Source organism: Ascaphus truei, chromosome 2 (genome assembly GCF_040206685.1).
Source record: "Ascaphus truei isolate aAscTru1 chromosome 2, aAscTru1.hap1, whole genome shotgun sequence".
NCBI lineage: Eukaryota > Metazoa > Chordata > Amphibia > Anura > Ascaphidae > Ascaphus > Ascaphus truei.
The window spans coordinates 120,324,586-120,351,187 of NC_134484.1; positions in this window are offsets into that span (position 1 = coordinate 120,324,586).

A 26,602-nucleotide genomic window follows, 5' to 3' on the forward strand; every position below is an offset into this window, starting at 1 on the left:
CCCTGCTTTACCTGGCAGTACCCAGGACAGTGGTTCTTCAGGGACAATGACATCATACAATATGGAGGACCCTTTTGGTGTGACTATCCCCCTTTGGATCTCATCCCACCTCCTCACGAGCTCCTCTTGGCCTTCCTCAGCCGAGTACAGACCCACATTCCACCAGTGATCAATCACATCTCCTCGCATCAGGATGAATCTAGTGCGGTCCAACCATTCAGAGTAACCCTCATATAACAGAGCCACCACTTAGTGCTATGATCCCTCAATTGGTTTCGCACCACCAGGGCAGTCTCATGCCCTTCTGAGTCCCCTCCTGACGAGACCCCAGATGTGATACTAGAATGTGTAGAGGCCCCATAACGCTTATGCCTCCCTCTAACAATGTGGGTGTAGATTGTGGATTCATCTTGGGTGGTTTCACATATGGTACTACCTCCTTCTCTGATCCCTCATCCGATGGATTACAGTCCCCCCACTCCATGGCCGACACAGGCCGCTCCTGTAACATACGTGCTTGCCACAAACTGGTACTGGACCGCGGGGCTGAGGTGGGGATGTATCAGCACCGACCTTAAGAGTGCGGATTCCATAGTCAGACATAGCCAGGTCAGGATTGGAGAAAGTAGGGTTAATGTTATCCAGGCAGGGGTCAAGGCAGGCGGCACAGGAGCGGTGGTCGAGGAAACCAGCCGAGGTCATCAATAGGAAATCTTGGGTGAAGGTACTTCAGCATAGGAGGCTAGAACCTTGAGAGAAGCCACTGCAGCGAAGATGCTTCAGCGAAGGTGTTGCAGTGCGTCAGGAAAGACCAGGAGTACACTCGACTTGGAGGAAGCAAGAACCAGAGGTGCAGACACGCCACAGGAAACGCTGGGGAAACCAGCATAGCCGCTTCAGCGCGGCAAAGGCGAAGTCTGCCAGGAACAAGGAAGCAGCGCAGAGGCTACTATGTAAGAAGCCCTAGGCAGCAAGGGACTAGGCGCAGGATACAAGGCACAAGGAGGCCTAGCAGGCCAAACATAGAGTCTGTGACAAGCACAGTTACTTGCAACTTGGATTGCAAAGTCTTTGTCCAGCAACTTCCTGAGGTCGGGGCAGGAACTAAATAGCATAGGAGGCCAATCAGGCCAGAGCTGCACAGGAGGCAGCAAGAGGCAGGTGACTGCAGAAGCAGGGAATAGTTTGTCTGGAACCTGCAAATCTCCAGATGGATGGGCTCCAGCCAAACCCAGGGGCAGATTCCTGACATTTCTAACCCCCTCCCCCCCTTCACGCGAGACCTCCGGACGAGCAGAGATAGGATCCCACAGAGGTCTGGACAACATGGAATTATTTCTGAACCCTCTGGGTATAGGTGTAGATCTGCGCCGAGGGCGTTTGTCAATGAGCGCTTTTTTCAAATGGAAAAGCAGTGGCACTGCAATCAATAGGGGGTCAGCACCCCCAGGTAGGTGAGGTTTAGAGAACATCAGGTCCGAAGTCTGGGCATTCACATAGAACTCAGTAGGCACGAAGGAAAAAGCAGAGAGAAGCATGCCCGTGCCCAGAGTGAGAGCACAAGAAGCAGGGACGGGCACCTCAGGCAAGGCAAGGAAGCGTAGCAGTAGGAGCGTTGCAGCCTTTGACGGTGACAACATGAAATCCAGAGAGAACACATGAGGTAGTACAGAAAGTTCCATCAGGGATAATCCTAACTTCGCAGTAGCAGTCATGCAGTCTGTAGCAGGTACCTCAAATACTGTGGAGGAGTCACTGGGAAACAGTATTGCCTGAGGGGTGGGAATCCCAGATTCAGAGGTAACATGAGGTACTGTGGGGGGGATAGTGAGGGAAGGGTGATACTTTACTGTGAGGATCATCCATGGTTATAACAGGACGTGCAGAACAGTCAGTGAGACACAGTATTGTCTGAGGAGTGGAAATCCCGGATTCAGAGGTTGCATGGGGTACTATGGGGAAAATAGGGAGGGAGGGGTGATGCTTTACTGTAGGAATCTTAGGCTCATCCATGGTTATAACAGGACGTGCAGAACAGTCACTGAGTATTTGAGAAGCAGCAAGAGCCAAACTAGGTATTTTGATTGAGTCAGAAGGCATTGCGTTAGCCTCTGAAGTTGATATCTGTGAAACAGCAAGGGCCAGAGTAGATGCGTCAGTAGAATCAGAGGACGTTGCGCTTGTGTCTGAAGGGAATAATTGTGGCACAACAATAGGCATAACAGAACCTGGGGGGATCTTCATGGCAGGAACCTTAGAAACAGAGCTAGGTGCATTTAGCCATGCGGGGACATCAGGAAAAACACCTCTTACAGCAGGAGTTTTAGTGACGGGTAAATCACATGCTACAGGAGAGGCAGAGGGAGGAAAACATGATTTTTCATCAGTAGCTTTGGAACTTTCACAAATTAACTCAGGAACTGCTGGAAAATCCTGGGATGCAGTAACAGGGAACTGAGAATTTGCAAAGGAATCAGAGACAGAAAGGCTGATCTCTGAAGTGGTAGATTGAGAAACAGCAAAAGGAGAGCCAAATGCTGTGGGGGGCTCTAAAGAAACAGGCTTGGAGTCAAAAGGCAGAAATCTCAAATGTCTGAGGGGCCGCAGTGATTACACTTGCTCCTGTAAAGGGTTTAGAGAAAAGTGCACTGGTCTCTGAAATGGGCATGTGAGAGCTACTGCTAGGTACGACAACAGGGGTGGGGAACCTTTTTTCTGCCAAGAGCCATTTTGATATTTATAAAATCATTCGAGGGCCATACAAAATTATCAACTTAAAAATTAGCCTGCTTTATTTGGTCAAACATTTAATTAACTCACCCCTAATGTGATGACTGAAACTGCTTCTCTTTGGGTGACTGACTGACTCTTGGGTGGTGGGTGACTATGACTGACTGCGGGTTGGTGTCTGCACACGTACACACACACACACACACACACCGGGCAGGGGGGAGGGAAATCAGACTCAGACCCACTCACTCTCAGACCCACTCACTCTCTCTCAGACTCACTCTCACTCTTTCTCAGACACACACACACACTCTCTCACACACACACACACACACAGACACACACACACACACACACTCAGACACACACACACACACACACACACACTCAGACTCTCAGACACACACACTCTCAGACACAGATACACACACACTCTCAGACACACACACACACTCTCTCACACACACACACACACATACACACACATACACATATACACAAACACACACACACACACACACACACACACACACACACATATATACACACACACACACACATTTTTCTAAGCCTGAGATTCTCTCCCATAAACAGGGAGGTGTGGCCAGACTGACTATTGATACAGTACAGCTCTTCCTACCTAAAGCATGCTGTCCCAGAAGGAAGTTCCTCAGCTTGTTTGCCGTCACTCCCTTCCTCTCCTCTCCTCCCCCTTCCGCTCCCCTCCAGCAGAGCCTGCAGTGGTTTGGGCTTCTTGGGTTGAGCTGACAGCCGAGTGCAGAGCCGCACTGCTAATTGTAAACCCTGCACTGTCTGTCCTCTGGTAGTGTGCAGGTCAGCACAGCGCGGGGGATGCTGGGTTGGGGCTTCCCCGCCCTCAGTCCCAAGTTGGGAAGAGGGGGGGGAGCGGGCTTTCAGGCATTAGGCCGGACACCCTGCTTGCCCTGCGGGACCTCTGCTCTGCGCATGCTGAATTGCTGCCATTTTTTTATTTTTTTTAAAAAATATAAAGGGCAGGGCCGCACGGGGGCCAGACAAAATCATTTCGCGGGCCGGACGTTCCCCACCCCTGTACTACAACATGATTACAAAACTTTGACAAAGATAACATTGACTAAGAAACTGGAGCTTTAGATGCAATGGCAGAAAACTCAGACATAGAGAGGGTATTCTTTAAAGCATGAGTTTTAACATTAGTGATAGACATATCACATACTACAGGGGGAATCAGAGAAAGGGAAGGCTGCTATTACATCAGGGGTTTTAACAGTGGTACAGGTTAACACAGGAGGTGCTGTAGAATCATTAGATGCAATAACAGGAATTTGGCACTTTGCAGGGAAAGGAGAAAAGGAAAATTTGACTTAGAAACTTGATTCTGAGATACCGTAGCAGGGGGCTGAAACCTTGCAGTGGAAGGAGTGAAAGAGAACTTTGAGTTGGAAACCTGAACTGTCAATGTAGGAAGGGAAGGCTCTACGGAAAGAGATTTAGAGACACAGGCAGGGATTTCAACTTTCTGAGAAACTGGAGGGGTAACACTAGGTGCTGCAAAGGTTTTAGAGACAGGGACGCTGGTCTCTGGAGTGGGAACTTTAGTTGGGGCAGAGCGGTGAAAGCAGTAAACCCCAACAGGCTCAGTAGCTTGAGCTTTAGGAGGAACATAATAAGCAAGGTCTGTCTTTAAACCCAGAGGTTGAGAAGTAGCATGGGTAAAAGCAGACCCTGCATGAGAGTCAGAAAAAGGAGAGTTTGACTTTGAAACTGGAGGCATAGTAATTTCATCTTTTGGCTCTGGGGATGCAACATTGGCTTGGGAATTACAAAGATACACAGAGGGAGGCTCAAAGGTTTCATTAGCAGGGGTTAAAGCAGGCATAGCTTTAGAGTCAGAGGAAGGGAAACTTGAGTTTGAAACAGGGGACATGAAAAAATCCTCCTTTGACTTCTGACATGCAACATCAGCTTTGGAATCCCAAGAAAATCGGGGTACCCCAAGGAGTCTTAAAGCAGGACGTCAAGCACAGAGGGGCTGCCTCGTAGCAGAGAGGGAGTCCAGGGACTGGTCATTCTTTTTCATGAACCGGTCAAAGGTTAGGGAGAATCTTTCAGACTGGGCCAGTATTTCAGACAGGGACAGGCTTTTAAACCGGGACTGGCTTAAACCCACCTCAGCGGAGTCCGAGTTTGTGGGGCTGGACATACTGTAACGTACGTGCTTGCCACAAACTGGTACCGGACCGCGGGGCTGAGGTGGGGATGTATAAGCACCGACCTTAGGCCACGGAGTCAGGTCCGGAGTGCGGATTCCATAGTCAGACATAGCCAGGTCAGGATTGGAGAAAGTAGGGTTAATGTTATCCAGGCAGGGGTCAAGGCAGGCGGCACAGGAGCGGTGGTCGAGGAAACCAGCCGAGGTCATCAACAGGAAATCTTGGGTGAAGGTACTTCAGCATAGGAGGCTAGAACCTTGAGAGAAGCCACTGCAGCGGAGATGCTTCAGTGAAGGTGTTGCAGTGCGTCAGGAAAGACCAGGAGTACACTCCACTTGGAGGAAGCAGGAACCAGAGGTGCAGACAGACCACAGGAAACTCTGGGGAAACCAGCGTAGCCGCTTCAGCGCGGCAAAGGCGAAGTCTGCCAGGAACAAGGAAGCAGCGCCGAGGCTACTATGCAAGAAGCCCTAGGCAGCAAGGGACTAGGCGCAGGATACAAGGAGGCCAAAACAGAGAGTCTGTGACAAGGACAGTTACTTACAACTTGGATTGCAAAGTCTATGTCCAGCAACTTCCTGAGGGCGGGGCAGGAACTAAATAGCACAGGACGCCAATCAGGCCAGAGCTGCACAGGAGGCAGAGAGAGGCAGGTGATTGCAGAAGCAGGGAATAGTTTGTCTGGAACCTGCAAAGATCCGGATGGATGGGCTCCAGCCAAACCCAGGGGCAGATTCCTGACAGCTTCTCAGATGTGTCCCGTTACTCCCCAGACCACACTTGGCTCGAACGTGACCCCTAAGGTGACATGGTAGGGATAGGGGCAGAGGCATTGGCCTTGGCACTGAGCAAGGGGAATGGGGAAGTGTTCTTACGCTGTGGCAGATAAATCAGCAGCTGGCGATGCCACGACCCGTCGTAGCCTTGTGGGTAGTAGAGTCATCAACCCGCTGTCCTCCTCGGCCTCGCATAGCCTGCAGATATTTCTCTCCATCCTGCTGTACTAGACGTTTGCTGCTCAGCGTCGCTGCCGGATGCTCCCGGTTGGTTCCGATGCTAAATCCGGAAGTGACATCATCTTCTTCTCGCGAGGTGGTGCCATCTTGGGTGGAGTCGTCTCACCCCGGAACGTCCTCCTCTATTTCGACGTCCGGCACTGGATGTCCTGCAACGCTTCTCGGCTCCGCTTGGGCCTTGGTCGGGGCCTTTACTATGGCCACCTCCATTGGAGCCTGTGGGGAGTAAGGAGGTTCCTCACCACTCCGCCGGCTTGCAATGGACTCCTCTTCCTCCGGCCCAATCTCCGGATGTCCCTCTGCTGAACTGCAGTCGCCACAGCCGTGGGACTCTCCCACTGCTCCGATCGCACAAGCGCTTGTAGGCGAGGGATGTCGATCTGTAGCGGGCCCATATTGCAGGTAAGCCGCTCTTCTTCCACAGCACCGCTGGAGTGGTCTGTCGGTAGGCGCTTCACCACCGATGTACTGCTTCCGTGGTCGTCGTCCGACGAGGATGATGCCGATTAGGTTAAGGGTAACTCCGCAGGGGACCGACATTGAGGCTCCAGTTTCCCGCTACGGTCACAGGTCTCTACGCTCTCTTTCTCCGGTGCCACCATCAGGAGCGATCCCCATTCTCCGGGATCTCTCTTCTCTGTCTTGATCTTTGGCGGTTCTACTGCCATCAGCATGGCTGTAGTTCCTCCCGCCTCTGCGTGCCCAGGTACGAATGGCTCGACAGCCCACAAGTAGTGGATGCCGCATTGAGGGCATCTCTCTGTCTTACTGGCTTCTCCGCCCGGTAGTCTACACTGCATGCATACACACCGGAGAATTTCTCGATCACCCGTCTTCACTACCAGGAAGCCTCCTGGACGTTGGTATGGGTGTATAGCAAAGTCCGCCATGGCACAGTCAGTAGTTGAGCTGGGTAAGGGAGACACACGACACAACAGTCTCTCTTGCTCGCCAGCTCCTCGCAACTGAAGGATAGGAAGCTCACATCGGCTCCTTCTTTACTCAGATCAGCTTTCCATTGGTGGGTACAGGGACCCCTCTCTCTGGTGGAGATTAGAGGAGGGTCCCACAGTTGCACATCATGACCCAGAATCGGCTCTGAGCCTATCACAGTAGAGGGGGGCGCAGCCACAGCTTTCGCGCCACTTCCCGGCCAAGTCCCTGCAGAATTTCTCTCTGCACACTACCCACGCGGTTTCCCGGGTTGGCGGGAACCACCATCTTGGATTACTCTGCAGTCCACACTCACCGCAGCTTTGACTTGCGTGGTAATCACCGATTTGCAGTCAGGCACGTCATCCGACATTTCACATGTAATTGCAATGTCCTCACTGATCTCCTGTTCTGATACACTCAGGGAATTCAGACAGGATTGAAAGGGTGCAATCACAGCTTTCGCGCCACTCCACAGCCTACTCAGTATAGGCGGCTCCGCACACGCTTCCTCCGCTGTCCACACAGCACGTGCGCCTCTCATTTCTGGCGCGAACCGCCATTTTGGGCTCCCTGCACCGCGCGGGACCACGTCACACATAGTCGCCATCTTTACTTCTTTGCTGAAATCGCACATGGTGCTCCTCTGCTGGGCAGCCGCCATGCTGATGCAATAAAGTAAGCCAGCGTACACATCTATATGTATCTCAAGTGTATATGCCTCAGTTGTAATGCACTACCTCAGGCTAGGCTAAACTCTTTCTCTGTATGCTGCACACGATATCAGTCCAGTGTAAGTGATCTGTGGTGTACAATCTGGTTACTGGCTAGAAGTACCTAAGATCAGCCCCACTGTACTTAACATGTCACCTATTGTCGGTTATACATAGCGTTGACCCATACCAGGAGTGCCTGACCAAGTTAACAGGTGACCCAAGCAATAGCCTTGTCTCCAGAACTATATCACACCAATCAGGGGCATCTAGGGTGTGCTTTGTGAGCAGACAATCTACCCCTGACTCTGCAGTCTCCCTTCCACTCTGCAGCACTTTCCTGGAAGCATACATGTTCCTACATCAGTTCGCCTATCTGAAAGCCTGTCCTGTTGCCTATCTCAGCAGTGCCTCCAAAATGTAACGGTTATTCCCCTCCCCCCCCCCCCCCCCCCTCCAACCCCCATCGCAGATAGGGACCATGTGGGGAAATCTACATATGTTACAGTGTGGTGCAATACCTGTTAGGCTCACAGAAGGCCTGAACCTCCGCCACTGGGAGCCTGGAACGTATGCTTACAGCGCCTCCACCTGTGCAGGGATTCCAGGTGTATAGAATGACCCCTGACACAGGACCCACAAATAGGAAACACATACAATGGAGTATATATATGTAACTGTTTACTGTATGGGCAAAACAATAACATCACATCACATCAATAATCACATATAGCAACACAGTCGTGTTACCCTCTGCCACAAGCTGGCAGCTATAACCTTGCCCCTAACTGGGCTATACCCTTACACCTATACCCAAGTGTCCCAATAGTCCAACAACCCACCCACTAGGCGTGATCAGCGCCTGTAAGGAAATCGGTATGTAGGGTACAGTTGGTGCACTTATAGAAATACCTGCCTGGGCTCCTGCGCCCGGGAACAGCAACAACAGGAAAGGACCCATCTGCATCCAATGCTGAATCCGCAGCAATGGCGTCCTCTCCCAATCCAGATAATATCACCACACAGATAATCTCTATCTTGAGTTATGCAGGTCTGATCCCAGACACACTTGTCACACTGCTCCCTCCTTGTCAGAGCATGCAGCAGCATCTGTCTCACTGACTAAACTACTGCTAAAAGGGTAAAGTCCCTACCTTAGGGCCTTCCCTACACAGCAGCTACACATATACTGGTGAGTTGGGCCTAGCTGGGGCCTGGGGGTAACCTGGCCCAGTGTAAGAAGCCACTTGCTCCTTACACACTACCTCCCCCTCCCTTCTCCCAGCTACAACTAACTCTTCCTGTCTGCACACAACAATGTATCCATATCTAGCATGAGTATCTGTCAGTCTTAGTGGCTGTCTGACCGCATGTGACAGGGATCATAGGGCAGTCCCCAGAGGCTTCTGGGAGTTGTAGTCCACTCTGGGGCTTTTCTATATCAGGACCACATGGGCGCCTCTCTAATGGCCGCCGCACCACTCTCTCGCACATGCGCAACATCTAGGGGGCCCTGCACTACAGGTAGCTGCGACTCCTCATACGCACTGCGCCTGCGCGTACCCCGCGCCAGTCGCAACATGGCCGCCGGAACTCCTGGTGCTACACTGCGCATGCACGACTTCCTGCGCATGCACGAACACATGCAAAATGGCAGCGCCCTGGCACTGATGTTGCCCCTGCAACTGCCTGATATGGTGCGGGGGTACCCGCTACTCTGTGCAGGTGAGGAGGGCCAGAGGGGACCCTACTACATTTGTATTTTAATAGTGGTTTATTTTTGGTGTTTTGATTTTCAATTATGTTGTTTATTTGGAGATTAATTTTATTTGTTGATGGTTTTGTTTTGGTGTTGGAATAGTTAATTCTGGTGTTAATTTGGTATTTGATTAATTGATTGTTGTAATTTTGTTGTGTTGACTTGTTTATTTTTGTTTATTTGGTGACTTTTTGGAATGCATTGGATATTGTTGGTGATTGATTTTGTTGTAGGTTGACCATTGACTGGCATAGTGTTAAATCATTCCCATATTATATGAGCATGATGTACCCACTGTACCAATGAATGCATGAAGGGTGGGGGTAGTTGCCTGGGGAGGGTAGTTAGGCCTCCTGGGTGGGTAGTGAGGGAGGGTGGCTTACCCTTTAATTACTGTAGCAGTTATTAACCGCTATTGTGATTAAGGGGTTAGGGGATTGTATTTTTGTATGTATTCTTTCTGGCAACGAAGGACATGGCCCTGCAGTATGGTGATGACATGCCCTTCATGATGCCAGGGGTTAGTAGAACGGTTTTTATTTACTTTATTTATGCTGCCTGGCTAATATTTTCTTTAATAATGGGCAACTGAGCTATTATCCATATCTGGACAATAGTTATTTTGCCCATTACTGTACTGTATGATGTGTTGGGGGGGGGGAGGTGTTTTTATTGAAATGTATGCCATATTTATTAATTTTACTACAGGGTTGGTACTGTAGGTCAGAGGGGACCCGCGGGGACACCCGAGGACCCCCGAGCGCCCATGGAAACCACCCTTGGCTGCATCCTGGCCTCAGGTGCTCTGGGACCAGACACCCATCTACTACAGAGCACATTTTCCCATTTGTTTTCAAAATAAAATAAATAGACAATAAAATCCCATTGACACAACATACAATACATTACACAGTACGCAATAAACCCATTGATATGCCCACAATGGGGCCAAGGATTACCACAAAGGCAATGAATGGGCAACCTAAAAAACATTAAAAAAAAAAAAAGGGTGTGTGTGTCGAGCACGCGCATTTTAAGTGAAATTTCTTTGTCTTTTGTCACTGTTTTGTCACAGAAATTGTATTTGTGATGGTGATATTTTTCATTAAAAATCAAAACACAATTTCAGTGACAAAACACAATTTCAGTGACAAAACGCAAAGAAGTTTGACTTAGAATGCGTGTGCTCGACACACACCCCTTGTTTTAGCTATTTGCACTTCTATATCTATACTAACTGTGAATTCCTTGTGTGTATGTGTCTGTGTGTCTGTGTGTCTGTGTGTTTGTGTGTGTGTGTGTTTGTGTGTGTGGTGTCTCCGTCTCCCAAGTGTGGTGGGGTTGCTGCTGCTCCTGCGCATGCGCCCGGCACGGCTGGAGCGCATGTGCATGCGCAAAAGCCGCCAGTTCAGCACTCATGCGCAGCATATGTTGGTGCAGCATGCATGCACACCAGCCACGCTGTGTGCATGCGCAGGACCAGCAGCAATCTCGCAACACTTGGGAGATGTAGACACCACACAGAGAAACGGAGACACCACCCACACACAGAGGTGCGCCGAGCTGGTGGCTGCTGCGCATGCGCACCAAGCAGGCGGTTGCTGTGCATGCATGCCGTGCTGGCGGCTGCTATGCATACGTGCCGTGCCGGTGGCGGCTGGGTATGCGCGTCATGCCATTGCAGGTATGCTATTTTGGCCCCAGGACGCATGCGCTAACAGAACTGGATAATAGGGCTTTTGCCCATTACTGTATGTGGTGGGAGAATGGAGGGTTGTTGGCGGTAGAGAGGGTGGGTAGTAGGGTGCCCCATTGATGGCCAATGTGGCTATCTGTGCCCCCGTTGAGGGCATAAGTGACCACAGTGACAATCAATTAATAAAATAGCTACCGTATTTTTTTTATTTTATTGTGTTTAATTGCACTATATTGTATATTTGAATGGGCAAAAGCGATATTTGCGATATTTGGGTGGGTGAAAGGGTAGTTGCCCAGGGGTGGGTGATTAGGCGTCGCAAGAGGGGATAACTGTCATGCTGTGCTCACCACAAACAAGACGAGACCCCGGTACTGAGATGAGAGTAGTAACAAACATCAAATATGGAAGTTGATAAAGAGCTTACGCTCGAAACGCGTTGGTGGGGGGCTCTGTACCCCATAATGTGGTTGTTTTTTGCTGAAATCCATTAAATTATTCTTTTTAATGGGCACACGCTCTCCGGATGTTCTTTTATTTTTTGGTTTTGTACTGCTGGTGCCTGCTTTTTCCCTATCCATCCTCCTGGTTAGTAACAAACATCAGCCACAGGCACGGGGGCCACGTCCGGAGTGTAGGTTTGCCTTGACAGCCGTGTCAGGGATATAGAGATCTTTATACTTGTCTTTATACTTGCCGAGTTCAACGTAGGAGATATCCGGAGTGTAGAAGGTTCTTTTGCCGATGTGAGGGTTGGAGAGTGGAGAGTGGTCGAGGTGCAATGCCGAGTTCAGGATTAGAGAGGAGCGAGGAGTAAGAGATAGCCAAGATCAGGATCCAGAGGTTGAAGTAGTCAAAGCAAGCCGGCTCGGTGCACAGAAGATCAAAACTGGAACAAAGCAACAGGACCGGAACAAGGCAGGAACAGGCAAGGGTGAACACAGGTAACATATATCTATGCTCAGCCAATGTGCCTATGACATTGGTGAGCATATATAGGCTGGATCAGCCAACCCCCATGGGGGTAGAGCGAGGGAGCGGCCTCTGCGGCAGCTGTGATAGGTCCAGGGCTCAACGAGCAGGTGTAGCTGTTTGTGCAGCTAAAGAATGTTGACACGGAGCTTGGCGGCGTGGCGCACGTGTCACGTGCGAGCGTCGCGCACAGGTAGTGTGTGGTGCGATCCGTAGGCAGAGCCTAAGTCCGCGGCATCGGATGACGCCATTCTGGTGTGCTGCACGCGTCAGGTAAGGAGTGCGGTCCGTTGGCACCCCGCGCGTGCGCGGTGGTGCTCGGGAGGATGCGCGGGGCGGTTGCAAGTCCGTAGTCCTTACAATAACCCCTTCATTACCCTGGGGCAACTACAGGCTTCACCCTCTACCACCAAAAAAAGCAGTTCTTACTATTTAACCCCTTCATTACCTAAGCGGTAATCCATTAAGGTAATGAAGCTGGGATACAATTTTATTTTTATTACCTAGGGTTGAATCCGGGTGTCTCCGGAGATTAAATGAATGTGGGTCAGCTCTGGAGACCTTCTGCTTCAATCGTATTTACTAAAAATAAAATAAATTCTGACATATGCAAATCGCGATTCCAATCTCTCCGGCCTTTAGATAGCGGACAAAATATGTGAGTGTTTAACCAACGATTTGCATATCGGAGCTTTGTGAATAGCAGTTACTGGCAAAAAATGCGAGTTTGGGCATTTATTCAGTTACCGCACAGCTTGTAGTAGCAAGAGTGCAAACGCTCGTTAAAAAGCCATTTTCAAGCAATATATTGACAAGTTATCAAAGCTTTGTGAATAGCTACACACGCTAAATTGCTTGAAAAGTGCACTTAATAAGCGTTAATGAACTTTTCATAGTTAAGTGAATACGCCCCTATGTCTGGATAATTAAAATCACCCATTACGCAAACATGGCCTAGTTTTGATGCCTTCTCCATTAACAAAAGTATTTTGGCTTCCTCAATCTCACAGATATTTTGGTTTACAGCATATCCCTATAAACATTTTCTTGTACTTCTACCCACACTGCCCATTTCTATCCACAACGTCTCTACATTTTCATTTTCATAATTTTCTTCAAAAACATCTTCCCTTATAATAGGTTTTAAATCCGGTTTAACATATAAACATACTCCACCTCCTCTTCTATTTGCTCGATCCTTCCGAAAAATGTAAAAACCCTCTAAATTAACTGCTGGGTCATTAGTTTCATCCCACCATGTTTCAGAAATTCCTATGATATACCTTGAAGATAAGAACTGTAAAACTATTACATTCAACTGAACAACACTTTTGACATGTTTTATATCTTTTCCACAGTATGTTTGAGTTGCAAGTTCTGTCTGTTACAGTATGTGCAAGTGTCTTAAAGTTGGTCCCATACTTTAAACATTTTTTTTTACTTTATTAACTATGCTGATGTGATTGTAACAACCTGTAGATAAAACATAGCTGTCAGTCTGCATCCCTAACGTTACATTTAAAAAATATTTGTACAGTAAGTCTTTGAAATAAACACAAGTCTTCAGTCTGCAAGCTTCCAACATAAGTTGCAGCACATGACTCAGCAAGACAAATACGTACAGTACTTCTTAATGCATTGAAAAAGTGACATCCAGTGGCTTGTTGGCATATTGCACAATGTTTTAAAGTAAAAAAAACTCACTCAAATGAAGGCTCTGTTTTATCCAGGTTGTACAGTATTTCAATAGATTAGGAATGGAAGTTGACATTAAGTAACTGTTAGCATTGTAAGAGAATGGAAATACTGTAGCACTTTCAAACAGAACATATATATATATATATATATATATATATATATATATATATATATATATATATATATATATATATATATATATATATATATATATATATATATATATATATATATATATATATATATATATATATATATACCATAATACTGAGTTAAGTTATGGTGAGTAAAAAAAAGTGACAAAAACCCTCCACAGGAAAGCAAATATGCAAATACAACTGTATGCTCATCTGCATGTCTTAGGCAGGTCTGCAACCCCACCTTTCCCCATTATCACCCAGCATACAGCACTTCCACTGCAGCAAGGGATTCTGGGAAATGACATGCAAATGAGCACACAGTGTCACTTTTTGCCTCAAAAACCATTTTTAACATGGTTCCCTATAGGCTTAAGCTTGCTGCATGGTCACAGCTTTGAGCACAGCCAGGGTTAAGGAGCATACCCAGAAAACCACCCACAGACAGCTGTTTCGACCTTAGGGTTTTTGTCACTTTTTTTACTCACCATAACTTAACTCAGTATTATGGTATAGCCTATCCCATAGCCTCTTTGCATACCCAGTTAAAATCAACCCCACACTGATGAGACCCATTAAGGTCGAAACAGCTGTCTGTGGGTGGTTTTCTGGGTATGCACCTTAACCCTGGCTGTGCTCAAAGCTGTGACCATGCAGCAAGCTTAAGCCTATAGGGAACCATGTTAAAAATGGTCTTTGAGGCAAAAAGTGACACTGTGTGCTCATTTGCATGTCATTTCCCAGAATCCCTTGCTGCAGTGGAAGTGCTGTATGCTGGGTGATAATGGGGAAAGGTGGGGTTGCAGACCTGCCTAAGACATGCAGATGAGCATACAGTTGTATTTGCATATATATATATATATATATATATATATATATATATATATAACCATGCAGCAAGCTTAAGCCTATAGGGAACCATGTTAAAAATGGTTATTGAGGCAAAAAGTGACACTGTGTGCTCATTTGCATGTCATTTCCCAGAATCCCTTGCTGCAGTGGAAGTGCTGTATGCTGGGTGATAATGGGGAAAGGCGGGGTTGCAGACCTGCCTAAGACATGCAGATGAGCATACAGTTATATTTGTATATATATATATATATATATATATATATATATATATATATATATATATATATAGCAAATGGAAATATAACTGTGCGCTCGTTTGCATGTCTTAGGCAGGTCTTCAACCCTGCCTTATATCTATCTACCACAATTATTAAGGTTATGGTTGGTAAAAAATAGTGACAAAAACCCTCCACAGTAAAGCATAAAGCAACTATAAATATTACTGTATGTTCATTTACATGTCTTAGACAGGTCTGCAACCCTGTCTTTCCCCATTATCGCCCAGCATACAGCGCTTCCATTGCAGCAAGGGATTCTGGGAAATAACATGCAAATGAGCACTCAGTGTCTAAGACATGCAAATGAACATACAGTTATATATATATATATATATATATATATATATATATATATATATATATATACAGTGGTTGACAAATCACCAAAAAATCTACTCGCCACACAAAAAAATCTACTCGCCACCTAGTACCAAACGTGTGCTGCTTGGGCCAATATTTACTTGCCCGGGGGTTAAATCCACTCGCCCGGGGCGAGCAAATGTATAGGTTTGTCGAACACTGTATATATATATATATATATATATATATATATATATCAACTGTAAATATTCCTGTATATTCATTTGCATGTCTTAGACAGGTCTGCAACCCTGTCTTTCACCATTATCACCCAGCAAACAGCACTTCCACTGCAGCAAGGGATTCTGGGAAATGACATGCAAATGAGCACACAGTGCCACCTTTTATCTCATGCTCACATTACATGAGCAACCCTTAGTCAATGCATGCTGCTTTAAACACAGCTTTTTCACCCACCATAACCTTAATAGTCGTATATATATATATATATATATATATATATATATATATATATATATATATATATATATCTAGTTACGTTAGTTCAGTTATGGTGGGTAAAAAAAGTGACAAAAACCCTCCACAGCAAAGCATATAAGACATGCAAATGAGCATACTGTAATATTTCCATTTGCTATATATATATATATATATATATACCCCGGCAGACCAATTATAACAGGTATGGATACACTCACGGAACAAATATCAGGCTTAGTGGAGAATATCCTCAAGCCTTTAGTCAGAAGCACCAACAGCTTCATACAAGATACCACAGATTTTCTCAATAATCTTAACAACATCAACCAACTACCATCCAACACACTGCTAGTTACCATGGATGTAGAATCCCTTTACAGCAACATCCCCCACAAGGATGGTATTGAGGCATGTCTGCATTTCCTTACAACATCTCCAATGGATCAGAAATACAGCGCTGATGTAATTACCAAACTGATAGAATACTTCCTCACACACAACTACTTCAGCTTCAACAAGGAAATGTACCTACAACTAATGGGGACTGAAATGGGTACCAAGATGGCACCGCAATATGCCAATCTCTTCATGGCAAATCTTGAACAAAGATTCCTAACTACATGCCTCCACAAACCCTACAAATACTATAGATACATTGATGACCTGTTTATAATATGGACAGAGGGTGAAGAAAACCTAAAACAATTCCACGAGTCCCTGAACTCATTCCATCCATCAATTAAACTCAAAATGGATTATTCAGCAAACCTAGTAAACTTTCTAGATACTACAGTAACACTGAAAGATGGCAAACTACACACATCTGTATACAAGAAACCTACTGACAGATGCAGTTACCTCCAGAACTCCAGCTTCCATCCCACTCATACAAAACAAGGTATCATACACTACCAGGCTATAAGATACCACCGCATATGCTCTGACACTGAAGACAGAAACAGGCATCTCACAACCCTGACTGAATTGTTCAGACAGAAGGGATACAAACCAAAGACCATTGCCAAAACTATTACATCTGCAATAAAAGCCCCACGAGAACACCTGCTACAATACAGACAGAAAGAACCTACCACACGCATACCATTAGTGACCACATATAACCCTACCCTAGAGGGTATACGAAAAATAATCAAAGATCTGCAACCCATGCTGACAGAGGATGCGACATTAAAAGAAATCTTTCCCAAACCTCCCATTCTTGCATTCCGGCAACCACCAAACCTCAAACAGAAATTAGTCAGCAGAAAACTTCACAACGATTTTAAAGACATGGATAATGGCACAACACCGTGCCGCAATAAACGCTGCAAACTCTGCAAACATATTTGCCAGGATCCCACAGCCAGTCACAACCATAGAACATTCAATGTTAAAGGATCATACAGCTGCACATCCAGGAATTTAGTGTATATGATTCAGTGCAACAAATGTGACCAAGGTTGCTACATTGGGGAAACCAGCCAAAAACTACAAGGAAGAATGAATATGCACAGACACTCTATACTCCATCACGAAGAAGGAAGATACTGCTCACCTGTGGGACATCACTTCTCACAACCAGATCATTCCATAAATGATCTAAAAATCAAAATCCTCAATGGAATGTTTAAAAGCACCCAAGAACGGAAAACATTTGAACTCAGAATGATAAGACTCTTTGACACCAAAACCAAAGGACTTAATGCAGACATGGGTTTTCTCACACCCTATCAAAATTGCTTGTAATCATCCTGCTTGCCTCTATTCTTATCCACACTTTCTCCCCCCCCCCCCCAGTATCCCTCCCCCTCCCCACTTTTCTTTGACACTGTCCCCTGGCTTCAAACACTTAACACCCTACCTTATCTACAGTAAATATCTGTTGTTTTTTTTTTCCTCTCTCCACACTGTTTTAGCCATAGATTTATTTGTATATCAGTATTGCTTGACCTGAAGAAGAGAGGATACTGTAACTCTCGAAAGCTTGTCCTATGACATAAATTGTTAGTCCAATAAAAAAGGTATCACCGAATACTGGAGAACTCATTTATTCTGCACTATCACAACAAAAAGAAAAAATGGCGCCAATCTAAACCACTAAATGAATAAAAATGATGAAAAAAACCCTATACAGTACTATACAAGGTGGGGAAAAATAGTATAAACAATACACAAACATATAAATATAAAAATAACAGATGAAAAGTCCAGAAAAATATATAATATAAAAAATATACAAATCCTAAAAAATGCTCCAATTGCTATCCAAAAGAGTCTCTGCAGCCCGATTGAAGGGAACACCACTTCCTTGAAGATATCTATAAAAACACAGAAAAAACAGGCGCACTCATAGCGTAAAAGGTATAACAATATATTTATGGAGTCAAGGATTTAAAAATGCACACTCACAAACATAGCTTAATAAAAAGCATTTTTGAGTAAAACTCAGCCAGCCAGACGCAGGAACCCGGTAGCAGATGACTTTGGTATAGTGTCCGGTGTAGGTACACTGCAGCAGCCACTATGAACACCTCCGGAGCCCGGGGAACACGAGGGACGCCGCCTTCCTCTCAATCCTGCGTCACACAGTGAGTACTCAGCTCCAGATACTGGAAGAACTCAGTGACGTCAGTGGATTAGACCGGAAAAAGTTCCCATGTATGCAACGAGTGGACAGCTGAGAGTAATACTTCCAAAAACGCAATAAATTGCTGTAGCAAGCCAGTGAGTGGAAAAATAATAAAACTGGGCAGTACACCTCCACACAACACTCTCTACGCGTTTCGTCTCAAAGAGACTTCATCAGGAGTTAAAGCATAGATAGGGGACATAGTTTTATAGTAAGATGAACCAATCAGGGCAAAGAAGACTACTAATTGCTAATCAGGTACACAGGGTCAATGTAGGGATAATATTAACCCCTATATGTTCCAGAACACATATGGGCAAAGTGGACCAACAATACTAGAGAAAGTGACCAAATAAACAGATACATGTGATAACATACAATTGAACAAATTAAATTAAAATACATTTAAATATTACAACAAAATATAGTATAACATCATACAACATAATATTGCATCATCGGCAAAATCATATAATAATATAATAAACAGATGTTAGTAGAGGTGGCTTTGCTTGCGTGACCACCATTGATCCAAAATCCTTCTCCGTCCATTCTTCCATTTTGTCCATTCCCTCACTTCTTTTCCTCCCCTATTCACCCCCCTCCAATTCGTCTCCCCCCCCCCCTCCCTCATCACTTTGTTGTCTTTTATACTTTGGCCTCTCTGAATCTCTGTATCATTATCTCTGTATATGTATTATCTAGTAGAGACCCATTTATTTAAATCACTAGGATCAATGTTATCTCTCTACTAACATCTGTTTATTATATGATTTTGCCGATGATGCAATATTATGTAGTATGATGTTATATTATATTTTGTTGTAGTATTTAAATGTATTTTAGTTTAATTTGTTCAATTGTATGTTATCACATGTATCTGTTTATTTGGTCACTTTCTCTAGTATTGTTGGTCCACTTTGCCCATATGTGTTCTGGAACATATAGGGGTTAATATTATCCCTACATTGACCCTGTGTACCTGATTAGCAATTTGTAGTCTTCTTTGCCCTGATTTGTTCATCTTACTATAAAACTATATCCCCTATCTATGCTTTAACTCCTGATGAAGTCTCTTTGAGACGAAACGCGTAGAGAGTGTTGTGTGGAGGTGTACTGCCCAGTTTTATTATTTTTCCACTCACTGGCTTGCTACAGCAATTTATTGCGTTTTTGGAAGTATTACTCTCAGCTGTCCACTCGTTGCATACATGGGAACTTTTTCCGGTCGAATCCACTGACGTCACTGAGTTCTCGCTGTATCTGGAGCTGAGTACTCACTGTGTGACGCAGGATTGAGAGGAAGGCGGCGTCCCTCGTGTTCCCCGGGCTCTGGAGGTGTTCATAGAGGCTGCTGCAGTGTACCTACACCGGACACTATACCAAAGTCATCTGCTACCGGGTTCCTGCGTCTGGCTGGCTGAGTTTTACTCAAAAATGCTTTTTATTAAGCTATGTTTGTGAGTGTGCATTTTTAAATCCTTGACTCCATAAATATATTGTTATACCTTTTATGCTATGAGTGCGCCTGTTTTTTCTGTGTGTTTATATATATATATATATATATATATATATATATATATATATATATATATATATAGTACACACCCATAATTATATCACTTTAGAAGCAACTGCTGTCAGTTTGATCGGCTTATGTGTGTATTAGTGTGTTACCACATTGGGGGCTGACGTTGAAAAACCAACATTATGCAAAACATATCAATATTGAGTATGCCCTTCATTAAACTAAACCCATCACAAAAAAAGAACAATTGTCATAATAACATAATAAACAGACTCACTAGCCCTGCCCCTACCCTAACCTGTAATGCACGAAATGTATCTCCAGTTGTCAGAACAACTTCAGTTGCAGGAGTTTCCAAGTATATACAGATAATGGGCATCATTACTCTGCGTTCATTTTCTGGGGGAACGTTAAAAGATTTACCCCCACAATGCACTTTTAAGCACCTCAGAGAAATATTATGCTTGCTTTTCTACTTTGATCAACTTCAACTAAATAGCCCAGGGCACACAGAAGTCCTGTACATTACTCATTTAGAAAATACAAAACCCAGAGTTAGTTAAAGAGTAAACGAAGGCCGGCAATGAGCAGACCACCCTGTAAGCTTATTTTCCCCCATCATCCCTTCCTCTGCATTGAAATCTTGAATTTGCCATTTAGGACTAAGTTTCATGCCAGAATCCTTTTGCTGTAGGCAGTAAACCTTACGCTGAAGCAGGTGGGTGTAACACAGTGTGAGACACTCACTTCATAGGAATGAGACCAGGCATGTCAGAAAGTGCCGGGAAAGGAATTCATCACAATTAAAAACTGCGATATGCTTGTAAAGACAGCTCCATTTCAGTGCAGACATTATTACTAATGTGTTGGTCTTCTTCATAACATAAAGCCGTATTAAAGCAAGAAAACAGTTTTCGTCGTGCTCATATTTTAATTTGATTGAGTTTTATTGAAAACCACGGAGAAAAATCTGGTTAACTTTTTGTGTCGCATAAACCTAAAATATATAATTATGTGCAGATTTCATTTTGATTATACTGATTTACCACTATTAAAGACATCTGTTTTCAATACCGAGTTACGTAGGTTGAAAAGGGATCATCTGTATTCTATTTTTTTTCTCATATTTTGTGCATTTTATTCAAGTATGTCAATAAAACAGTCAATTTTATTGTTACACTTGTCTTTGAACCATAGTCAAGGAAGTTAACGTTTTTAAGGAAAAATATTATTTTATATAAATAAATCATTTTTTTATATTTTATAAGCAATGCATCAAAATTGCCACAATGTTTTAGCATATGTAAATGACTGAATACGCAAAATCAAGGATGACAAAACAGGAAAATATACCTTACTTCTTTATGGGTTTTCCAAAAAATATTCATTTTAAGGATTTAGACCCATATTCAATATATTGTGAAGCCATCATCCACCTGCCCAGGAAGATTTCAGCTCTGTTCATACAGTATTAAACAGGGTCCTATGTTTCAAGGAAACAATTAGCACCATGCAGGGCATCAGTGAATTATAGTCTGTATGTATCAGCGTCAAATGAAAGAAATGTTGGGTTTCTTACATTTGACACAATTGTTTTTGTCAGTTACAGTACAGTACGTGTGTCAGTTGTCCCATTTCTAAATAAGCCAATTGCTCAATGTAACATACTGTATGTTCGTTATCATCTCCAAGCAAGCAAAGTGCCTTGTTACATTACCGTATACTCAATATCAGTGGTTCTCTAACCTCTCCTCCGAGCCCTGAGCCAAGTCAGTATTCCGAGGCAACCACCAAACATCCTGTTCATATTCAAATGAGGGGTACTCTCCGTTGTGCAAGTGCATTTCTTATTCCTAAAAACTGGTGTGACAACTGGGCCCAGAGGAAAGGTTTGTGAACCACTGCTCTGCATGACACCTACGGCATTAATGCCAAAATAGATAGTTGGAGCATTTTTATGTTTGAAATAGGTAATGGCACTTTCTCGCTTCCCTTCAATGTATGACTTACTATTCCTAAAACACCGCACCTCTCCTCATTTACTCTTCTCACGTAGCTGTGAGCTTTTACCATTGCATTGTCTGACCCATTAGTGTCATTGGTTTTAATGAACAAGGCAATACACTGATTTGTATAACCATTAGTATAAACACAATATGAAAATAGATTCAATTAAATATTAAGCCATAAACCCATTGATGCTAAGGCCCTCAATGTGGGCCTAGATTGCCCATGTGGCTATCAATCGTACATTGCTTACCCCCGTTCATTACCTTAGTGGCTAACTGGTAAGGTAATGAAGGGGTTGACCCCTCCTGCTACCCCCCCAGGAGGCCTAACCACATTCCCCAGGGCAACTACCCACATCACCAAAACCTCCTACCCCAAAAAATCTACCCCACCCTCACACACACACACACACACACACACACACACACACACACACACACACACACACACACACACACACACACACACACACACACACACACACACACACACACAGACACAGTGATGGATAATCTGGCTAATAGCACTTTTACCCATTGAGTGGCATAACAAATACACATTACAATACAATTAAATAAAAACACAAACACTAGCAATTTTATCCATTGATTTTCACTGTGGCTATGTATGCCCTCAACGGGGGCATGGATAGCCATACTGGCAATCAATGGACAGCCTATAGTAAATAAAAGTAGTACTTACCCCTGCCAGGATGAAGTCTGTCCTCTTCCTCCTCATTCTCAGTAGCACGAACATTCAATAAAGGGCCGATACCCAACCATTAAAATACCACCGTACAGTAACACCTTAATTACCTTAACAGGTAGTTACCACTAAGATAATGTTACTTACCCTTGCCGGGATGAAGGCCTCTATCCGCCTCATCTTCAATCCCTGCTCAATGAACAATAAAAAGTAAAAACCATACAAAATAAGAATTTTAGGGTACTGTGATGACACCTTAAAGGGGGGGAATCACATGGTACCTGATTGCTTGGTGTGTACCATGTGATTCCCTCCCTTTAAGGTGACATCACAGCACCCAAAAAAAGGTAAGGCATCACATGGTATATCCACCAACCAATAGGATTGGTGGATGCACCACAAGATTCCATCAAGTTTCGTTGACAGGTCATTCTCAGCAAAAATTGATGGGTGTTTACATGGTAAATCTACCAATCAGATTGATAGATGTACAATGTGACTGTCAAATATGATGTCACATGCCTCATATAAGGCCTGTCATGTCTCATTTGACAGGAAGTTGATGAGAGGCAACATCTACAAGAAGAAGAAAAGAAGAAGATAGAAGAACTACTCACCAGAGACTTCTCTTTAAGCAATGGAGGATCCTGGACTTCTCTTCATCAACTTGAATTTTTATTTCATCTTATTGGGGGTTTTTTTGTAAATGGAATCCTCAATTGTTAGGGAGATCCTGCTGTTATTTTGCTTCCAGGTATGGCCTAGAGTACTTGTGGCAGAAGCTACTACTAAGGGGACTCCATTTGCTATGGATCATATTGCATCATGGGAAATTAATATGGGTAAATGTAACTTTGACTCTTGTGATATACATGTTGACTCCTTGGAAAGGTGTAACAACCATGTTTTACCAGGTAGTCAACATCAGAACCCTGATTGGAGAACATATCTATTTTCCAGGTGTAACATATTCCAATGTGTTTTACAACCAATCAACATGGCAGTCGGTGTCTCTAGATTTATGCAACATCCAGGGACATGCAGTTACGTATGCCCTACCAAATGGTTAATCTAAAGTATTGTTGGATGCATTGCAATGAGTGTAATCTCCCTATTAAGTGAAGAGTCAAATATTCTATTTGGGTCATGGCAGAATGTGTTTCCATCTAAAAAGGAAACAGAATGTGACATACAGTACACAGATTCAATAAGGACATATGTTGTTTCTTTGTATCCGGGAGCAAGGTGCGCAAGTCACTCTGTCATTAGTTTTTTCCTGGATTCAATTAATTTCACGGTGCCGCTGGTTCACAATGTATCCTTTGACATACGATGGTCTCGGTATGTTCTGGATCTAGATCCATTTATGCTTCAGATAGGGAAGACAGAGCAACTGATTCAATGGTTAACTAATTTTAATGTTACGTTAAGGTTTGCAAAAATCGAACCAATGTCACCAAAATCAAAGTTATGCATGACAGGGTCAAAATAATTAATATGATTTCCGAATTACATAAGTATGCACATTTATCTTGGTGTTAAAAGCCTTTTTGGATATAGTCCAACAGCCACTATTGTGTTAAATGTTATGATAAATCCTATCATAGCTTTATTAGTGGGCACAATAGTAATGTTTGCTATTCAATTATATTTGTATTGTAGGCTGAAGTCGTTTGTCAGAACCACTAGAAGTCTCATCGCTGAGGCCCAGAAGACCCAGAAAAATCCTCTGTTAAGACCCTAAAAAGTGCTTTTAGGCACTGATAAGGGATTTGTAGATAGATTTTTGTGGATCAACATTCAGTTTCTCTGAAGTCTACATTTAAGGGTTAATTTTGCATATTATGTGAAATTGCTGATACAACATTTTACCAAATGCAAAAGAAACAAATTTGCTTGGTACGAGTGTGAGTACACCAGCATGAGATAATTCTGAGTCCAGTGCAGCAGATAAACGACCTTCGAAAATTAATATACACTGTGTTTGTTCTTTATTCTAGCGGCTGTTTCTTTATTTTAAAAGCTATGATAAGGTTAAGTCCACCCGCAATCCCCCCGCAAGGCCTAAACATCAACCAAGGGCCAAATACAACCTTCACCCACCCCCACAAAATACAATAAGCATAGTACTGGTGGTTAACCCCTTCATTGCTTTAGCGGTTATGCATTTTTATTGCATGGGATTCATGCCGGTGGGCTCCGGTGCTCATATTAATGGATATCAGATCCGGAGACCCCTGGCATCAATCCAATGCAGGAAAAAAGCATTTTTTTTTCTAAGTCCCATCTCGCCGCTTCTAAGCAGGTTTCCAACACCCTCACGCCAAATTTTTCTGGCGTGATGATTTGGACTGAAATTCGCCATTGTAGAGCCGCGATAGGCGTTGATAACCTAATCGCTGCTACTAGAATTGTATGAGTTTATGAACCTGCTGAAAAGCGGCGAAAAGTGGCTTATCGCCGCTCACTCTGCAATTTTTTTTTAACAATTTTTTGGGGGTGCAATTCAGTCTTTTATCACCCACGTATCGCCGCTTATGGAATCGGAGTAAGCATTTTGGGCGATAAGTGCTCTATAAGAGGCTTATGAACGCTTACTGCAGAGGCCCCCTAATCTCTCCCACTTCCATCATATCTCCTGGTCTAATTAACCCAGTTTTTCAATATTTTGGGCTCCAACCCTGGGGGGGAAAGTCAGGATTCCCACATATTGGAGTGAGAGGGGATGGGAACGTGAAAATACTCTCATCCTCGTAAAGACCTTTAGGGCGATCTTTCTTCCTGAGCCATGGAGTCTTATTTGTGTCTACAGTATATCTTTGCAATAATTATTTTAAAATTCCACCCAGAGTTTGTTTTTAGTACAATGAAACCATTCAAAAAGAGCATTCACTTGTTTAGCAAGATAATAATTGTTGATATTTGACAGACCAAGTCCACCTTGTGATTTATGCCTTTGTAGTGTTTTAATTTTGGTCCTTGGTTTTTAAGATTCCCAAATAAATGTATTAATTTTACTTTGGAGTGTAGCAATATACGGCTTGGAAACTTTAACGGGGATAGTCTGGAACAGATAGATAAGTCTCGGCAATATATTCATTTTAATACAGTTAACTCTACCTATCCATGATATAATATTCTTATTCCACTTTTTAAATCGTTTTTTATTATTTTTGCTAATGGGGTATAATTGGCCTGGAACAGATCCTCTACGTTTGGCGTTATATTTGTACCTAAATATTTTATACTTCTGTTCTTCCACTCGAAAGGGAAGTTTTCTTTTACTTGGGTCACCAACTCCGCTGGAAGGTTTATATTAAGAGCCTATGTTTTTGTTTAATTGATTTTAAAATTAGATGCTGAAATATTTCTACCCAAAACATCCATAATATTTGGCAACGAAACCAGTGGATTAGTTATTATAAGAAGAATATCATCCGCATATAATAAAATCCTATGCTCTTTCTCACCTATTTTAACTCCCGTAATATCTGGATGATTCCTTATTGATTCTGCTAATAGCTCCATTATTAGGGCGAAAATCAACGGGGACAACGGGCAACCCTGTCTCGTACCATTAAGTATTTTAAATGAGTTTGAGACCTGTCCATTTACTTTGATCTTTGCCGTTGGGTTACTATATAATGCCTTTAGATACTGTCTAAACATATCTCCCGTTCCTATACGCTCCAGCATTTAAACATAAAATTCCATTGTCTGTGTTTTATTAATCTGGTTCAGTATATTTATAACTCACCTAGTGTTATCTTTGGCTTCCCTTTTTGGTATAAATCCGGTTTGATCCCTCTTTACTAATTCCGGTAGATATTCATTAAGTCTGTTCGCTAATATTTTGGCGATAATTTTGACATCTACATTTATCACGATTATGGACGATAACCTTGCACAGTTCAATTTGTCCTTGCCTGGTT